The 9252-nt window shown below is 39.1% G+C and overlaps 1 protein-coding gene and 1 non-coding gene across 3 annotated transcripts in view; one reads left to right on the top strand and one right to left on the bottom strand.

The window, feature by feature from the left end:
* The first annotated feature begins 1140 nt into the window (after positions 1 to 1140).
* Positions 1141 to 9252, top strand: part of LOC132685551 (uncharacterized) — a 29849-nt gene continuing 21737 nt past the window's right edge. For both annotated transcript variants that reach the window (XR_013550429.2, XM_078434138.2), the window contains exon 1: positions 1141 to 9099. The gene's annotated coding sequence lies outside the window, so the exon portion shown is untranslated. The remainder of the gene's footprint in view (positions 9100 to 9252) is intronic.
* Positions 6506 to 6611, bottom strand: LOC132685717 (U6 spliceosomal RNA). The gene has a single exon (XR_009613286.1). It is a non-coding gene; the product is annotated as a U6 spliceosomal RNA (small nuclear RNA).

The raw sequence follows: 9252 nt of genomic DNA, 5'->3' as shown, positions 1-9252 counted from the left end.
CTCACTGGAATCTCACAGTTCATTGTAATGAAAATAATGTTTACCTTGGATGACCTTTGACATACAGGAATGAATCTTGGATATTAATGAACTTGTTAGTAGCATCTGATGTGTGCATTGAGTTATTTTCAAACTTGTGCATTTAACCAAAGTTGGTGTATTGGAAATGTTGATACCAAGTTCCATTTGGCTACTGATGGACATAAAAACAAATGCTTTCCTATGGAGAGTATTTTTTTCTTTAAAAAATTAAAACAGTTAATTATTTTGAATATTTGGTTTTAAATTTTTTATTCAACAAGTATTTATCAAGTCCCTTCCTTTTATAAGATGTTTGGAAAATATTAGTGATCAAAATAGACATACCCTCTTTTGCCCTCAGGAGTTTCCACGCCAGGAGAGGAAATGATGTTTTATTAAAATAAAATGTGATCCGTGCTGTGAAATAGGAGTTACATGTGATACAGTAATGACCACCAAGCCTCTCATATGCTCCCCTCGACTTCGACCCCCTTGAGCTTGGCTGGGGCCATGGTAACTAGTCAGTTCCAATGAACAGACGGTGAAAGTGAGGTGACACTTCTGAGGGAAGGCATTACAAATTAAGTTCCTCGCACACTCCTTGGGCTCCTTTCTTCCCCTCTGGCAGTGACCAGGGACTGGACACATTTCAGATGGTGCAGCTCTGTCAGCCTGGGTCTTGAGTGACTTTACGGAGCAGAACGTCTTCAAATCAAACATGTTAGACATTAGCATGAGCAAGAAACCGATATTAAGTTAGACCGAGATCCTGGGACGACTTGTTGCCATAGCGTAATTAATTATATTCTGACATGCTTTGGAAGGGTCAGAGAAGGAAGCGGGGAAGGGGGATTTAAAATTAACCCAAACAAAGGGCAATGTCTTAAAACCAACAACATGGTGCAATAAAGAAACTAAATTGCAGGTCAGTCATTATGGATCACCTGCCAGGCACTGTTTTAGGTACCTGAGACCAATGGGCAAACGGCAGATCCCCATTCCCATGAGGTTTGCATCCCAGCGAGGGATACTAGGTGATAAACAGCGAGCACTCGGCCAGATATAAGGCAATGCGGGTGGCTGGCTGGGGGATTGTGGAGCGGGGGGTGGGGGGGGGGGTGGGGTGTGGGGGGTGGGTTCGGCTTTGCAGAAGTGATGAGATTGCAGTGGTGATAGGACAGTCTGGAAAAGCCCTCACTGGGAAGGTGAGGACTGAACAGAGCCCTGAAACCGTGGCATTAGAATTTTTTCCCATCCTATCAAACAGCAAGATGCACCCCATTATCCTTTATAAAATTTTATTCTCACCTACAACTCTATATTAGTTCCTGGGTTTTTATAAGATCATTATTGGTATATCTATCTAGGGGTAACTTTTGAGAATGACACCCAAAATAATCTAAATCATTCTGTTTTCTAAACTGGTTTGGCAAAATCCATATAAACAACATAGGTTCCTCTTCATTCTCAGAGTTTAGTTCATTTTAAATTTTTTCTTGTGAAATCTGTATATGTCTCAAAAATACTTGATAACCGCTTTTCAGTAGAAGTTATGGCCTTAAACATTTCTGTAAAGCTGAAAGGAAATGCCATTTATGATTTATCAATGGGAAACAAGCTATAAATTTTGAGTTACTCCAGAAACAAAAGGGGTGAAATTTATGGCCTAGTGCTATATGCTTTAATTCTTAACTCACGAGCAAAAGTTTCTTGAAAAACACCAATATCTAAATAGTAAAAGAAACTTTTTTCACAAAGGAGGAAACCCTTCCTTCTCCTACCTCATTTCAGGATCCACAAAATTTAAATTTGTGATGAAGGGCAAATAGTATAATTGAGTTAATTTGATAAGATAGAGGCTTGCAACTTTTTATTTATTGGAGCATCATCTTACGGTATTTGCTGTTGATCGGTTTCTTCCGTCCGGGCAGGCACCTGGGGCATGAAATTTTGAAAGAAAATGTAAACTATTAGCTTTTCCTCTTTTCTTAATTTAAAATACAATTCTAAGTGATTTTAAAGACACTTTCCTTCGGAAATTTTGCATTTCGTTTCTATTCTGACTCTGATGAGTTGTTTTTTTGTTTTTGTTTTTTTTACATTTTATTTTGCTTTAGAAAAAACTTAAGGTAGCTGAATAGGTTTCCCCAACATGAGAAAAATGGTCATGTAAGTTTAGAAGAAATATTTGTGTACATCCTTTGGTCTCGGCCTGAAGATTAAACATTATTTACTGGGCATGTCTCTTAAACCTACCTCATTGGAATTTGGAAGAATATTCCAATAGTAATGATAAATAAGCCTCAAACTTAATTTGCAACGAATTAGCCATATTTTTATTCCACTTGAAATACCGGAGACTTGGGGCAAGATTTAGTTATGCTTTTCTATTTAATAATATTCCATTAAATGTGACCTGTAGAGATTACGAAGCTTATCAAAAATATAGTCTATAAAAATACCCTAAGTATGACGATGCTTTTTATGTATTAAAACTGAGCTCAAGTAGTCCAAGCAACTGATACTGGGATACCTCGTGACCTGTAAGTTAGGAAAAATAACAGATGAGAGTCATGTTTATGCTTCTCTTTTCAATTATAATCATGTTTTTGAAATTACAGATCTCCTAATTTTCCAATCCTTATCTGTAAGGAAGACCAATGTATATAAGTTTTACGGGTGGATGTGAAAATTAGCAAACTATTTCATTTTATTCAATATTTTCATGAAGATATCATTGGCAGGGCAGCTCAACATTTTACATGGTTATCTTCAACAAGGGAACTGTAAGTGTTCTTTAAGTCATTAATTAGCTAATCCTTATTTACTGCGTATAGCCATCACAATTCATATGAATAATGCATGGGCTTCTCAGAATTATTAGTACTGTACATCAAATGAATGTTTGAAAGGGGAAATAACTCTTAGTCTTTGGTAAAAGAGTAGGCATAAATTAAATTTCCCGTTTGCCAGACTCAGCAGACACCATTTCATGTGTTGAGTTGTCCTTGGAGAAGACTGAGGCCATTGTTTCCATTAACAACAACAACAACAACAAAAAATCCAATAATGTTAAAACAAAAATACCACTATAAACCTGATCAACTGAGGTAAAATCCCTGCGAGGAGGTACTTGAAAATCTCAAGCAACTTGAATCTTCCTCAAGAAAGTTCAACACAGCTCTCTCAGAAAACCTGGAGATGCATGTCTAAAATTCATAGGAGTTCTGTGATAAGTCACCTACCTAGGGACCAAAATAACAGAGCAGAGAGAAAGGAAGCTGAGGTAAGAAAGGGAGGAAAAGGGAAGAAAAGAGCCCTGGGGGGGAGCTCATGCTAACTCTTAGTACTGGAGGACTTGCAGGAAAATACTTGGTGCCCGTCTCTTGTGCCCAACACTGTAGTAGACGTTTCCTATGCCTTACCCACCCTTCAAGGTGTGTGGTTTCATCCTAATTTGTGCACAAAAACTGAAAGTGTTCAAGCTGCCCAGGCCTCACAACCAGTAAGTAGGGAACTGAATTTGAACCCAGGTTCAAATTTTTACCATACTATGATACCACCTCTTAACTAAAATCAAATTCACAAAGCAAACCAAAAACAAAAGCGTGAACAACCGGTCGTAATGGAGTCATGCCTGTATCCTTTATTACTGACAGAAGAAAAGCAAATTTGAGTACAAGGTTTTAAGTCCTGCAAGATGAACAAAGAAGAGAAATACTTAACCGCTGTTCGCGCCGTGAAAGAGAAACAACTCAATCTTGCAAAGTTCTTGGGAGGTAAGATGGTAAGGTGTTGGCACATATGTTTGTATCAAGACTCAGAATGAGAGCAAAGTTTGCTGTTTTGGTCTTAGATCTGTTGAATGAACTTGTACCTTATTTTCAACTGAACTTCAAATACACTGTTGTTTAAAGCAATTGGTTCCCGTTAAGCAGTCCATCTAGCCATCTATCAGGTGCATCTGTATATGCCGCATGCCTGGTATCTAGTTGGAATTATGGTGGTGTGGAATCAGAACAGGTCATTTAGATTGCAGATTGGGAAACAGAGTTTACGCAGAGGGCAAAGCAAGCAGGGTGGCTTGTTGTGGGAACAAACCTGGCCGTTGAGGAAGCTGTAAGAAGAGAAAAGCTAGAACAGGGAGAGGGACATGGAGAGGCGTGGAAGACAAAACTTGGAGAAGTAGGTGGGGAAGCTTCTGATTCCTCTCAAGCCCATTTCTTCTGTGAACAGCAACTAAACGTTTCTGGACCACACACAAAAAAGCAAATACCTAAGAACTCAGATGGATTGTGAAGGAGACTCAGAACTTGGAAAAGCAGCCTCTATGAGGATGCTTCCCTTCCCTTTTTCTTTTTCTTTCTCTTTTCTCTTACAGGTTTGCGCCAGGGGTCAGCCCCACTTATGGAGATGTACATCAGTGGAGGTTTACTCTGGATTTTCTATGCAAGAAATCCAGCTGCCAGTCCAAAGAGCCAGGAGAAGCCTCTCCTGTTGGCCAAAGAGCATGGAGTGGGGGGAATGGGAAAGTCCTTAAGAGGGGAGAGCTGGAAAGGGGGACCCTCTCTCACTGTGTGTATGACTTTCCACATGTCCTGGGCTCACTCCTGAGCTGGTGTGCACAAGGCAGACCCAAGGAACTCTGGCAAAGTCGGCAAGAAATGAAAATGAGATCAAAACTACTGTTCGTAGAAAGTAACACAGGATTTGCAATCTGAGCCTAATTGGGTTGATTGCCTGCTTAAACAAACAAAATATTTCTCAGACAATTTTAGTAAGACCCGGAGTTGACACAGCCCAGTATCCAAAATTGCTTAAGTAGGAAGACCAGGATAATGTGACCAATTTCCAAGGAAAAAGTCAATCAAGAGATGCCAGCCTCGAGATAAACCAGATGTTAGAATTATCAGACATAAAAGCAACTGTTATAATTATGGCCCATGAGATGGAAGATAAACACACTTGAACAGAAAGATAGAAGTTCTCAGCAGAGAAATTGTAAAAAAGAATCACATGGAAATTCTATAGCAAAAGATACAATATCTGAACTTAAAAACGACTAGATGGGCAATAGAAAAATGGAAATGAAAGAGTCAGCAAATTTGAAAGTAAATTAGTAAGTGTTCCTTTAATGATGCCTTTAAAGTCTTAAAGGTGGATGAGGCTTTGAAAAGCAAAATGTATCTGACTGTAATTAGCTACAGGGAGCCCCAATAAGATATTAATCCAAGTACATTCTTGTGGCTTCCTGAGATACATATGAAGAAATTCCTGCTGTTTGTCAATTACGTTGAGTAAGGAATTAGCATTATCATAGGCCCAACTGTAATGATTATGCAAATTTTCTACTACAGCGTCTTACACAGGCTTACTATGTAGAAAACATGTCACATATGTTCTGCGACTTACAATGTCCAAGGTGATGCATGCATTGACAAAGAAAAGTTTCCCAATCGGCTCCATTAAGTTGTGTACCTGCAGTCAAAGCAGTTTTGAAACATAGGAGTGTCATCACTAGGTAATTGCCAAGCTCATCATCAGAGTCAGCGCCTGGGAAATTGATTGGCTCGCCTGCTCATGTTAACTCTTTGATTCAGCTTTTGTAATAGGACCTCTCCCTAAATATAGATGTTATTACAGTGATGCTGTATGAAAATTGACCTATCTTGTAGGCACAATACATGCTTTTCAATTTTATAACAAAAAAAAAAAATGCTGTTAGTACTTAGGAATCTGTTACGAGAAATCATTAAGGTGAATTGGGAGTAAGATTGAACTGGTATATTATGTTTGGAAAAATGACTTCCTGCTGAAGGAAGAGAATTTCAAGGCTTTAGAATACCTCCCATTGTTACATTAGCACCATATTGCTCTTAAGAGGTAGTGTAAATTCTTGTAATGCTGGTGATAATTCTGGATTTAAGAGTTTAACAAGTGTTGCCATTTAATTCTTACAAGATAGGAAGCACAGTTATATCCATCTTACGCGTTAGGAATCGAGGTATAGAAACGTTCAGTGACCGTTGAGCCTAGAAAAACTAGTAAGTGGCAGAGCCAGGACTGAAGTTCAGGTCAGCCCGATCGCCAAGCCTAAGCCACTAACCACGTGTTACATATGTTACTTCCTATAGCAACTAAAGGAGAAATTTCATGTTTCGTTTTTTTTTTTAAAGTTTGTGTGTGAGAGAGAGTACGAGCATGAGCAGGGGAGGGGCAAAGAGAGAGGGAGAGAATCCCAAGCAGGCTCCACACTGTCAGCGCAGAGCCTGATGCAGGGCTTGATCCCACGAACCACGAGATCACGACGTGAGCAGAAACCAAGAGTCGAATGCTTGACCAACTGAGCCACCCAGGCGCCGCTCAGGTTATTTTAAAAGGGCATAGCCTTCAAGCCACAAAGGGTAGAATAGTAGTCAAAGCAGTGGTTCTCGTGTTTTTTGGTCTCAGGATTCTTCTTTTTTGGCCGCAAAGAGGGTTTATTAAAAATATGGAATGCTTCACGAATTTGCGTGCCATCCCTGTGCAGGGGCCATGCTAATCTTTCTGTATCGTTCCAATTTTAGTATATGTGTTGCCAAAGCGAGCACAGTCTCAGGATTCTTTTAAACTCCTGAAATTTCTTTTCTTCTTTTTCAACGTTTTATTTTATTTTTGGGACAGAGAGAGACAGAGCATGAACGGGGGAGGGACAGAGAGATTGGGAGACACAGAATCGGAAACAGGCTCCAGGCTCCGAGCCATCAGCCCAGAGCCCGACGCGGGGCTCGAACTCACGGACCGTGAGATCGTGACCTGGCTGAAGTCGGACGCTTAACCGACTGCGCCACCCAGGCGCCCCATTAAACTCCTGAAATTTCTTGAGGACCTCAAAGAGCTTTTGTTCATGTGGGTTATTTATACTTACTGATATTTTACTCTATTCGAAATTAAATCCGTGACATTATTACCTGAGAAATATTTATTAATTAAAAATAACAATAAACTCAGTACGTATTAACATAAATAACATTTTTTAATGAAGATAATTATGCTTTCCAAAACAAAACTTTGGTGATGAGGATGACTTCTTTAAAAAGAAAATACATTTCTTCCCCAAGTATCTATTAATACTTGACTTAATAGAAAACAGCTGGATTTTCACATATGCTTCTGCATTTAATCAGTTGTGATATGTTGTTTTGGTTGTAGTATATAAAGAAAATAGAGCTTCTGTACACAGATATGTAGTTAGAAAGGGAGAAGTATTTTAAGAGCCTTTTCAGATAGTTGTAGGTATTCTTACCTGGTATCATCAAACTCAAGTTGTAATTTTTAAAAAGGTTGTTGCAGTGTGGGATTGGGAAACCTCATCGAACTTTTTGTGCTCTGTTTAATTCAAACCTGTTGCTTTTATCTTGTTCTTTGAATGGTCTTTTACCCATGTATAATTTTGTAACATCATGCATGGATTATTTGGAACATATTGGCTCACTCATTTGTATAGATCTTCCAAATGTGGACACATTTCATTGTAAATGTAAAAAAGGGAAAAGCACATATGCTAATATCATCTTGAGCTCAGCAGAAAAGTCTTTAAATACTGGGAAGCTATCAAGTTCATAGTAGCAGAAACAAGTTATTTAAAATATTTATTTTTACTTGAAAGCTTGAATTTTATCACCGAAAATACATACTGTTAATTGTTTTTCCAAAAGGGTCTCGGTATCCCACTGGGGCCATAGGCCACACTTTGAGGGTCACTGGCGTAAGAGCTTAGATTGGGGAGAAGCAAGTTAGAAAACATTTGTCTAAAGGTCCAAACAAATTAATTTTCAGGGTGCTGAAGGAACTTGAAGACGAGGTCTCAGAATCACTAGCAGTGGGGGAATGGGAGAGAGTTCAGACATGTAAGAATGATAAAAGACTGCCTTGCCTCTCCAGAGGGATGTATTCTGGGTAACTCTGATTCCCAGAAAAAGACTACGGGATCTTCCGTAGCAGGTAGCTTAACATTACAAAATAATTCTGTGATTGCCAGATGTGGTGAAGGCTAGGAAGTCATCTCAAATATCGTTTTTTCTTTCTGATCATGTGACACAATGTGTCACATGGTATATACACTGAGCTATTTGAATAACTACATAAAGACAGTTGAAGAGTAATTTGTGTGGGTACTGCTTGTACAAAATGGCACATGTTGCTTTTGATCAGAAAATCAAACATAAAGAAATTATACATAATATAATTTCTCATAAAAGAAAATTTATAGAATACCTACCATATGCAAAATGTGGTGTTGGGAAAATGGCAGCTCTGAGGGGCACATATGAGGAAGTAGCATGGCATTATGGGAAGATCATAGCATTAGGAGTCGGGACACTTGAAAATGTGTTCATCCTGGTTTTCCACCAACTCAGTGGCTGCCCTTGGGCAAGTGACTTCGATTCTAGACCTACGCTTGATATCTGTCATATTAAAGAAGTTAAGGCCTCTGAAAGGGACGGAGTTGTGCTCTCCTATGCCATGGAGCATAACCAGAGTTGACAAATGGGATTTGGGAGATGCCAGTTTGCCTCACGGCGGATAACCTCCTATCTCCGTGAGGTCCATTACTGAAGCCACTAGCCTCATATGGCTATTGAGCACTCAAACTAGGACTAGTCTAAATCGCGATTTGCTCTCAGTGTAAGTTACACACCAGATTTTGAAGACTTCATATGAAAAATAGAATGTAAAATATCCCATCAGTAATTTTCATATTAATTTCATGTTGCAAAAGATAAGTTTTGGATGCATTGGGCTATGTTAAAGTATTATTAAATTAATTTCATCGGTATTTTTAAAAAATACGTGGCTACTAGAGAGCTTAAAATTACATTAGATGGCTCACCTTATATTTCTTTTAGACAGTGCTGTTCTAGCTAACAGAGTTTCCAACAAAAGAACAGTAACTTGAAGAAGAACACAAATTTACTTTTAATTTTACTTTTTGAGGTTTGCAAGCAGAACCCGGGTCACAGTTTTGAGAAGACAGCCTCACAGAAGACTGCGTGTGCTATGCAGCTGGGCTATACTGGGTTCTCCATCTGCACTTGGGTGAGTGCTAAGGTTCTTTCAGCTCTGCTCCCAGGATTTGTCAGTGGTAGCAGGTGAGGGAAATGGCCCAAAGGAATGCCTGACATAGGACAAGAACGGGGGACTTTCCTCCGTTCCCGGATTCAAGCAGAGAATGTTCAGTGTGTACTAATT

Source organism: Panthera onca, chromosome D2 (genome assembly GCF_046562875.1).
Source record: "Panthera onca isolate mPanOnc1 chromosome D2, mPanOnc1 haplotype 2, whole genome shotgun sequence".
Classification (NCBI taxonomy): Eukaryota; Metazoa; Chordata; class Mammalia; order Carnivora; family Felidae; genus Panthera; species Panthera onca.
Note: the sequence above shows the minus strand (reverse complement) of the source record. Positions and strands in the feature narration are given on the sequence as shown.